We start from the raw sequence: 10,575 nt of genomic DNA on the forward strand, positions 1-10,575 counted from the left end.
GTGAACCTCACTCAAAAAAGTTCATCATTAGTAGACATGTGTTCTTTGATGAAACCAACTTTCCAACAAATGATTGGTCTCCATCTCTACCAAATGTACTTGCACTAGTTTCTGCTCCACTTGCAATTGCTCCCTTACAAAGTGCACAAGTTGTTCCTCCTTCAGCTCAAGTATCATCTTTTATTCCAACTGATAACAATCTTGCATCTACAGCTTCGTCCACATAATCCCTTCCCACCACAAACATCACCACCTCACCCCATATCTCATCTTCCCCCCTTCACCTCTCTGAAAACACTAACAATCCAAAACTTAGATCCCATCGCTGGTCATCCATCCTCCACAAATCTTGATCATTCCTCTACCTCCTCTCATTCCATGACTACCTGATTCCAAGATGGCACCAAAAAAGTAAAAGCCTTTCCTAAATGTCATCTTTACCATTCTACGAAGCATCCAATGGCCTTTCACTCCACTGTCCTTGCCACTCCACACACGTTTGCTCAAGCAAACACATCACCTCATTGGCGCCAAGCCATGCAAGAAGAAGCTCATGCCTTCCAGTCCAACCAGACATGGTTTCCCTATCCACGACCCAGTAACAAGAACGATATCACCAACAAATGGGTCTTCAAAGTTAAACAAAAGACAGATGGTTCTCTTGATCACTTTAAGGCTTGGCTTGTGGCTTGAGGTTTTGAACAAGAAGATGGGATAGATTACAATGAAACTTTCAATCTCGTGGTTAAATGCTCTACCATCCTTGCTATTTTAGCCCTTGCAATTCACTACAATTGGTCATAAGGCAACTGGACATATCTAATGACTTTCTCAATGGATCTCTTGAGGAAGAAATTTTCATGGAGCAGCCTCCTAGATTTGTCGATCCAACATATCCCAACCATGTTTGTAAGCTTTAGAAGGTCATTTATGGCCTTAAACAGGACCCTCAAGCCTAGTTCAACAAACTCACCAATACTCTACTTGGTCTTGGCTTTCAAGAGTTCAAAGTAGTCTACTCCATGTTTATCTTTCATTAATCTCATGTTTCTCTGTTTTAACTTATATATGTTGACGATATTATCATAACAAGAAACAATTCCATTACTATTACTCATTTGATTGATTGTTTGAAACTCACCTTTACAATGAAAGATCTCAGGCCTCTCCATTTCTTTTTACGCATTCAAGTCCTTCACACTACAGTGGGTCACCATTTGCCTCAAGAAAAATATATTGCAAATATACTAGAGAAATGCAAGATAGCTGGAGTTAAACCAGCCAAAACACCTTTGCCTGCAGGTGCTAAGTTTTCCCAAAATGATGGTGATCCCCTACCCAATGCCATAAACTATAGTCAACTGGTTGGATCGTTGCAATACTAGACTCTCACATGTCTAGATATTGCATTTCTTGTCAACCAATTTTGTCAATTCATGCACAACCCCATCACCACGCACTGGACTGTAGCCAAGAGGGTTCTTCGCTACCTAAAGGCCTTACACCATGGTTTATTTTTTAGGTGTGGCACACTCAATCTAACAACATTTAATGACTCTGGTTGGGCTGGAAATCCTGATGATCGACGCTCCACACTGGCTATGCTGTTTTTCTTAGTCCATGGCTGATTAGTTGGAGTGCTAAGAAACAACATGTGGCTATGGCTACTGCTAAATTGTATTGGCTTTAAATGCTATTTAAAGAGCCCCACATACCACTTGCTACCCCTTTTACACTCTGGTGTGACAACCTTGGAGCTCTAGCCTTGGCCCCTAATCCTGTGTTTCATGACCACACCAAACAAGGTTGAGGTTGACTACTATTTCATAAGGGAAAAGGTCATTATTAAGAATATTATCACAAGATATGTCCCTACCCTTGATCAACTTGCAGATATATTTACCAAAGGGCTTACTTCTACCGTTTCCTCATTCTTTGAGACAAGCTTAGATTCTATTTCACACCCATGAGCATGCACGACGATGTCAAGACAGTTACCAAGCCACTAGATTTACATGAATCATCACATTCAGAGCTCCCCAAGATTCAAGCTACAGTGTCACAAGAGTCACAGAGCAAATCTTTTATAAAAGGCAATCCAGCCAACAGTAATTCATAATGCAAGATCATGTTATAGATAAAAGACCAGTTAAAATTATGTACTAATTTTTATATTTGTATTAATTTGTACTAATTCATTATTACGTGTACATGATACATTCAAGTATAAATAGTAGGGGTGTACAAAAAATCGCCACACAGGCCGTGACCAACACACATCGGCCGCTAGAGATTGGAACCGACTGAAACTAGCAAGGAACATGTCGGTGGGCGACAACATTTTAACAAAACCGATTGGCATCGGTTCAGTCGTGGTTTGAGACCGGTTCAAACCGCTGAACCGGCCAATGCCTTATAACATTATGTTTATGAAATGACTCAATTCCACTTAAGTTTAAGTGGAATGCACTATTTTATGCCATTAGTTGTGTTTTAAACATAACTGAAATTGCGTCATTTTATCTAGGGCTAAGCACCGACAGATTGGAGTCGGTATCTGGGTCCTCCGACTCCGACTCCGACTCCGACTTCGGCTCCGGCTCCGAAGGCTATATGCTCCGCTTCGGCTCCGACTCCGACTTGTCGGACCAGAGTCGAGACGGAGTCGGTGAGACCGTGGGAGGGCAGTGGGCACCGTGCGATGACCCAGAGCTGCGACGGCGTAGGGACTCGGCCAAGTTGGAAACTAGGTCTGTGATCACAGATATATCTGGCTGGGGGTGGGGACTTGGGGCGACGGCCGACGGGGACTGCCGAGTGCCGACTGGGGCACCTGAAAAGTTAAAACAGAGCTTCAAAAAAAAAAAATAAATAAAAACAAATCAACAACCAACAAACAAATCAACAACCAAAACCATAACAGATAAAAGAGAAATCAAAACAACTAAAACAAATAATATGATCAAAAATAATATCGTGGCGCCGGAGAACGAAGAGAATAACTTGAATAAGTGCGGCTGGAGAACGATTTCAAACCCATATCCATGATTTCCGTTAGAGAGAGAGAGAGAGAGAGAGAGAGAGAGAGAGAGAGAGAGAGAGAGAGAGAGAGATACCGAAGAAGCAACGACGCTGTCGAAGGCTAGGGTTGGGTTGCGGCTGAGATCATGACGCCGTTTCGTGGGGGTTGAGCTAGGGTTCCTTGTAGTGAATCTGCTGAGTGCCGAATGAGTGAGCTGTGAGGGACAGTGTTGGGAGGTGGGGGGAAATTAAAGCTGAGTCTTGACTGAAGTAAACGGCGCTGTTTAAGTGAAAAATGGCGCCGCTTTACTATAATGAACTAGACCCTCTGTTTTTGTGACCAAAACAGAGTCCAACGATGCCGTTTGGACCCTGTTTTGGTCATTTTCAGCCTTTTTTTTTTTTTTTTATAAACTCTAAATCAAATATTAATTTTGTTTTAATACTATATATATTAACTATACTATTATATATAATATAACAATATATTATAGAAGTATAACTATATATATTATATAAGTATAAATATATATAGTCTAATGACTCTAATACTATAAAGTATATATATATAGTTATATAGTATATTATATATATATAAACTATACTATATATATAATATTATAATATATAAAATAAAATAAGATATTTCATATTAAAATAAGGTATAGTAACTTATATAGTATTTAGTAACTTATAGTAATTTAGTACTGTAAATTAACTATATAAGGTATAGTTATATAAAATATGTAAATATATATGATTAATGTATAAAAAATAAATAGTATAGTAACTATATATTATATAAGCCCTTAATATATATAGTATATATATAATCTATAATTATATATAATATAACTATATATTATATATTAACTTATAGTAAACTAGTAAGGTAAAATATAAAATAAGCTATAGTAACTTATATAGTAACTATATAGTCTATATTAACTTATAGTAAATTAGTAATGTAAAATATAAAATAAGTTATAGTAACTTATATAGTAACTTATAGTAAATTAGTAATGTAGATTAACTATATAAGGTATAGTTATATACAATAAGTAAAAATAATATATATAGTATATATATAATCTATAATTATATATAATATAACTATATAGTAACTATATAGCCTATATTAACTTATAATAAATTAGTAATGTAAATTAACTTATAGTAACTATATTAACTTATATTATTCATTATAATATTTATACATTATCATTTATTAGATGTTAATATATTCAAAACATATATTTTTATAAAATATGCAAAATATCGGAGTTGGAGTCGGAGTGGAAGTCGGAGTCGAGGTCGGATGGGAAGTCGGAGTCAGAGGATTAATCGGAGTCGGAGTTGGTGTGTCGGAGTTGGATCAGAGCAGAGTAAGAGTCAGAACACCTCCACCTCCGACTTCGACTCCGACTTTTTAGTAGAAAAAAACTCCGACTCCGACAAGTCGGAGTCAAAGCGGAGCCGGAGTCTGATTTTCAGATTTATGCTCAGCCCTAATTTTATCTATTATGTATGAAACAAAAAATAAGTGAAACGACGCCGCTGGATTTAAAACCAAATGGTGTCGTTTCCAATTTATATAATCTTCTCCAACCTTTCTTCTTCCTCGATTTGTTTTCTGTTTGTAGTGTCCTCTCTATCTCTCCTCTGCAACTCTCTTTCTCTAATCCCGCAGACAACAATCACCGCTAGGGGGAATCGAGAACCAATTGTGAACTACCAAATAACTGCCAGAGTTGATACTGTCGATTTTTCTTCTCCCCATCAACTGGTTATGGTCAGTTGCACCACCGTTTTTCCTCTTGTCAGTCGACGTTGGTTTTGCTTAAAAATCGCGCCGAATGGATTGGTTTTCATCCATAATAAATAGCAAAGGTTCTCAGGCTTGATATTCATTCAAGACATTTTATTTCTCAATCTTCTAAATCTTTCATGTATAGTGTAGGAATGATGAGTATAATTTTTTTTTTATAAAATAATGCTTCTTTAATTTTAATATGGTAATAAAATGAATTTCTATACTAAGCATAACATACTAAAGAATTTTAAGTAGAATTTATTTTTGAAGTTACTAATTAATATTTATTCCAAATCTGTTAATATTATTTTCATAATAATGTGGCTGATTTATTGAAGGAATTTGTTTCTATAAAAGCACCTATTATAGATATCATCGATATAACTCTATAAGCAATGCATGAACTTAAGAAAGAATATAATTTTTTGTTTGTATGATTTAATTTTTAATTTGGAATTTTATTTTTTGTTTGCATAACTTATTTGAATACTTTCAAGATCAAGATGATATTTTTTTCAAATATTGATAAAAGTTATCATTAAGTTGCTTTAGCATTATGCCCTCCGCTTTTGTCACCAGTTTTCTGTCATGTTAAAGAGTATTGGCATTAGGCTGATCAATTCTAACCCATGACTAAAATATAGTCAAAATTGTCTAACTTTGTAAAATTTGGCCCTGCATCCGACTAATCAAAATAGGGACATTTCCTCTTGGAGATTTTTTATTCCCACATGAAGATTTCCTCTTGCATTTCTATTCTCTCTCACATCCACTCTCATGCCCTTCTTTATCATTTATAATAATTAAACCTTGGGAAAAAAATTATTATTAAAAATGATAAAATTTGAAAATATTACACTTTTCAAGAGATAAATAATTAATCTTTTTTAAAAAATCATTAGAGATTAATTTTTCAAAATACAAGGAGAAATATAAATAACTGAATAGTTAAGAAAATGTAAAAATAAATGAGTTAAAAAATAATAAAAAATAGAGAAATATTTTTTTAAAAGAATAGAGAGTGAGATGTAGGAGCTTTTAGAAATTTAGATGATCAGGAATTATTAAGAGACATGGATTTTCGTCAATTGGGGTTTGGTTCACATGTTTTTTTTTTTCCCTTCTTTTGAATGGGTCTCTTTTGTGTTTTAATTACTTTTGTTGCTACCACAACAATAAATCTATCCTTTTACAATGAGATACTTTCGCAGCACAAAGCATCCTTTTCGCTGCAAAATATTTCACCAAACCGAATTTTGTTTGAGGAAAATTGGTCAAGAATAACAAGTTTGGGCCTTTGGATTTCATAGGATAGATTTTTTTTTTCCGCAAAGAAATTACATCCGAAATAATAGTTTTCAACCGAGGTATAAATAGTTTTGCTACAAGATTAGTTCTCCAGAAATAATTATTTTCAGCAAGTATGATTCGCCGCAAATAATGATAAACGTTTAGAAAGAATATATCTTTGGCGAATTAGGATTCATCGCAAAGAACAATTATCCAAATATATATATATATATATATATATATATATATATATATATATAAGCATAAAACCATATTCAAGAAATCCAAGCCAAATAAAAATTTTAAAGTTCAAGGAAAATCAATAAAAATCCAATCATAATAAGAATTAACCAAAAGACTAAAAATAAAGTCCTCTACAAGGTAAACATCATATAAAAGTTGAAGATGCAAACATGACACATGGATTTCACATGTATCATGCATTGACAAAACATCCTCAGAAATATGTTTGCAATAGATTCACCAAATGCAATCTTGGATAAGTTTCACTTCCGGTTGAATTTTATTTCATCCATTAGTTGATGGCTCAAAAGTATCTGCTCTACATGCATGCTTTCTGTGTAAACAGATGCAAGGGATCAATAAAAGGAACAACATCAAAGTTATAATGTGCACATATGGGTTTCACATATAGCCATGACAACTTAAAATATGCAAACATTTTCGCTTCCAAAAGGTGCATTTGAAAATTGTATAGTAACCAAAAAGAAAACATCAAAGTTCTCATGTGTACTAACCTCCAGTTTATTTCTTTCTTCTGTGGCAATAAGTAATTGTCTTTTCAAATGTTGAACCTCTTGTTTATGATTATTGGATGAACAAATCTGAGAGAATGTAATGAGTCCACATACCGCATATTAGGCAAAGTGTTTCATACTTGAAAGGTTCTATTGTTCCAAAAGATACCACATATTAGGTAAACATGTCCTTGCCATTGCACAGAGCTCTCTATGGCTGTTACACAAATAACAATAAGTAGAAAGTGGCTTTCTTAAATACAGGACAAAAAATTGGAAAATAGTTGTCAACAAATAACCTGCAACTAAAGCTTTGTCCTACTAGGGGGGAGGGAAGGGGGGGTGATAAGTCAATTTCCTACTGCAATCCTAATATGAACAGAATATTTTGCCTACCCTTTCACAATAAGCTTTTTCCAGAAAACAAACCCAAAGTGGATGTCAAACAACAGAACTTGTTTATGCATGTGCATGCAAACAATTTTCCATGCGAATCAAATTAAAGAAAAGCTTTTAGGCATTAGACAGTATGGACTATCAATGAGGCTTATCCACATAAATACAATGAATAAAATCCAAAGAATAGATGCACTTTGAGCAAATTACATTTAGTTATAATGCTTTACTATAGGGTGCTAACTTGGTACGTTGGATAATTGATAACAATAAATTGATGTCCACCCAATCTAACACTATGTTGGGAACTTATATCAGATTCAAAGTTATTATGTAATACCGCAAATTGAGAATAGAATGGCAGTGAATGGGTTCCCATATTAATATGTATAGAGAAGTTCTTGCTAAGGGAATCTAATTTTAACATTAACTAGTCCTTTTGGAATATGTGGTACTTTCTTTGGGCCTTTAAAAATGATTTCAGAGCTAATATCTAGCCAAAAGTGCGAGACTTGAGCCTTATCATCTATAATAGAATGGCCTGACAACAAGGACAACAAGGATATAAGTGAGAGTTTGTACACCCTGAATGGAGTATAGAATAGTGATTAATAAGATCCTATATTGTTTAGAAATGAGAAATTATTACTGTTTGTAATGCTTCCAATAGGTTCTAATTATAACTTAACTAATCTTTTGGAGTATGAGTATAAATGTGGCTTAGATTTTCCTTGGGTCATTACATAATGTCTCAAAAGAAAAATTCCAAAAAAGGAAAATAAACAAACTATCATTGGAGAATCCAGCTAGTACAAAAGCCCAAATAAAGTAAAAAAAAAAATGCAACCGATTTGGGATTCACCAACACCTTCAAATTTCTCATGCAAAAAGTGCATATCATATCCTTGATTGTCCCCTCTACTTAACAAATAGCTTAAGCATACCAACAAACTCGATTAAGATCAATAAAACTGCACCAAATAGTACTTTATAATCATCACTACCGGATACAAGCATCGATGGTTCTGTATGCGAAAAATCAACACTCCACACATGACCTTTTTCTTGCTCTTCATACTCCATCACACTGCAAGGTTGATGCCAATGGGAAAAGAATCTTACCAAAATCAGTTAAACATCCAGCACTGGCTAAACTAACATAAACCAATTAAATTAGTAGTTGGCAAACCAAAGAAAGCAAGACCTAACATATTATCAAACATTCAAGAGATTACATTGAGGTGCTAATATGCATATATCATTCTAATGATCCATATATGCCAAACAAGTCTAGATCTGAAATGCCATTCATTTTTAAAAAATGTATAGTTTTGCAGTATCAATATACCTTGTCATTAGAAGCAACCATTAAGCACACGCAAAATATACTTAGAATTGAGAATGATAGAAAGGGAAAAGGTGAAAAGAAGGGGAAGAAGCAAATAACATGGAGAAAAATAAGAAAAACAGAGGAAGAGTAATAAGAAAACCAGAAGGGGAGCTTAAGTTAATAATCATGATCAAATAGGGTCTGATGAGAACAAAAATAGGTTTAAGGAGACAAAGAAAATAAAAAAACCATAGTCAGTTATCACACTTGTCTAACAACTCACAAGAGGAAATAACTTAAAGCCCTAAAATAACACAACCCAAAATAACACAAACAACACAACCCAAGTAACTCTCATGTTAATTTTTTATTTAGCACCAATGATTATAGTTTTCTCACAATGCTTTTATACGCATATTCTATCAAAGGGCACATGATAAATATACATTGATAAATATTTTTATATGCATATTCTATCAGAGGGCACATGATAGGTTGCTCACAATGCTTAATTTAATAGGTAACTAGTTGAATGGGTAAGTAAGCAAATTAGAGTGATGATTGACTATACCTTTTATGTGTGAATATTTGTGCCAAAAAGAAAGCAACAAAGGCAATGGACGTATGCTAATTGATCAAACGCCATGCACACCCAAACCCAAATTGGAAAAGTGCACTATGACTTCAACCATTCATCCAAAAAACCATAATTCTTTTTACAAAAGCTTGCAAAACATATAAGTTTCTTAGTATTTTCTTTTTCCCATGGTTAAAACATGCATGTGTGTGATTTCAACCATCAAGAATTCCTAGTCAAATTAAACATTTTTTTAACATAAACCAAAAGGCATTTACACAACAAAATTTCTTTTTGATAGTTAATATTAAAGGCATCCAACATAATAATATGGGGTTGAGCAACCCCACATTAACTAAAATCAAATAAAACCTAACTTTATCAACTTTTGAATGTATATCACCAAAAACAACATTCGACAAAGCTCCCAAAACCCCAAATTAATTTTAAATCAGTATCTAAAAACTTATCCAAACCCATCCTTCAACATCAAATTAAAAGCCCTAATGTAGATAAAGCACTGCAATTTGTAACAGATTCACAATCAATCATGGAGAATATCCCAAAAAAAAGTGAACTTACCCAAAAACATAGGAACTCCAAATCTACTAAATCAAAACAAACATAGATGAAGGCAATAGCACTATGCTCAGATGAAATACTTGCAATACACACCTAAAAGGGGGAGGGAAAATTTTGAAACACGCAGACCCATTCATTGAGCAGCAGCCCCTAGTCCACGCTCCAATTGATATCCCCCACATACAACGAGAGAGAGAGAGAGAGAGAGAGAGAGAGAGAGAGAGAGAGAGAGAGAGAGATGGAGGATTGAGAGACTCACCTCCTCGATGATGTGGCAACAACATGGCGGTAGACATGGCTTAGGAAGGGCAGCAGCAAACTCACAGAGAATATAGAGGGAGTATCGAGCTGGGGGAAAAGAAAAAAGGGGGACAAGGAAAAGAAAGAATGGGGGAAAGAAAGGAGGAGGAATTTGCGTAGGATTTTATTTGACATTTTGTGGCAGTTAAAACTCGCCACAAATATAACATAGCAGTGCGAAAATATTGCCGTCAAAGACCCATGTTTCAAGGTGGTATCCTATGATTCTACTTGCATCAATATATTATCGCCAAAAATAGTCTTTTTGGTGGTGATTTTCTCACTCGCCAGAACAAAAACAAGGTTATAGTGAAAAAGGGCTTATGTCACCCAATTGTTGCTTGCTAGAGTTTTTTTTTTCCCCCGCAAAAATGGCTTTTTCTCATAGTGTCAATGGTTTGTGGTTGAAAATGAAAGAGGGATAATCTTTTATTGGTTACTGTTTTATGACATTCAGTTTGGGGAAACTGAGCAAAAAATGTAGGTTATTTTTATTTTATTTTTTTAT

General features: G+C 34.4%; 1 long non-coding RNA gene across 1 annotated transcript; it reads right to left on the minus strand.

Annotated features, from left to right (window-relative positions):
- Positions 1 to 6,470: 6,470 nt before the first annotated feature.
- Positions 6,471 to 10,246, minus strand: LOC122317852. The gene is made up of 4 exons (XR_006244672.1): positions 10,027 to 10,246; positions 8,283 to 8,365; positions 6,883 to 7,099; positions 6,471 to 6,701 (listed from the first exon to the last, which is right to left on the minus strand). It is a non-coding gene; the product is annotated as an uncharacterized LOC122317852 (long non-coding RNA).
- Between the last annotated feature and the right edge of the window lie 329 nt (positions 10,247 to 10,575).

The sequence above is a fragment of the Carya illinoinensis genome, chromosome 8 (assembly GCF_018687715.1).
Source record: "Carya illinoinensis cultivar Pawnee chromosome 8, C.illinoinensisPawnee_v1, whole genome shotgun sequence".
Classification (NCBI taxonomy): domain Eukaryota; kingdom Viridiplantae; phylum Streptophyta; class Magnoliopsida; order Fagales; family Juglandaceae; genus Carya; species Carya illinoinensis.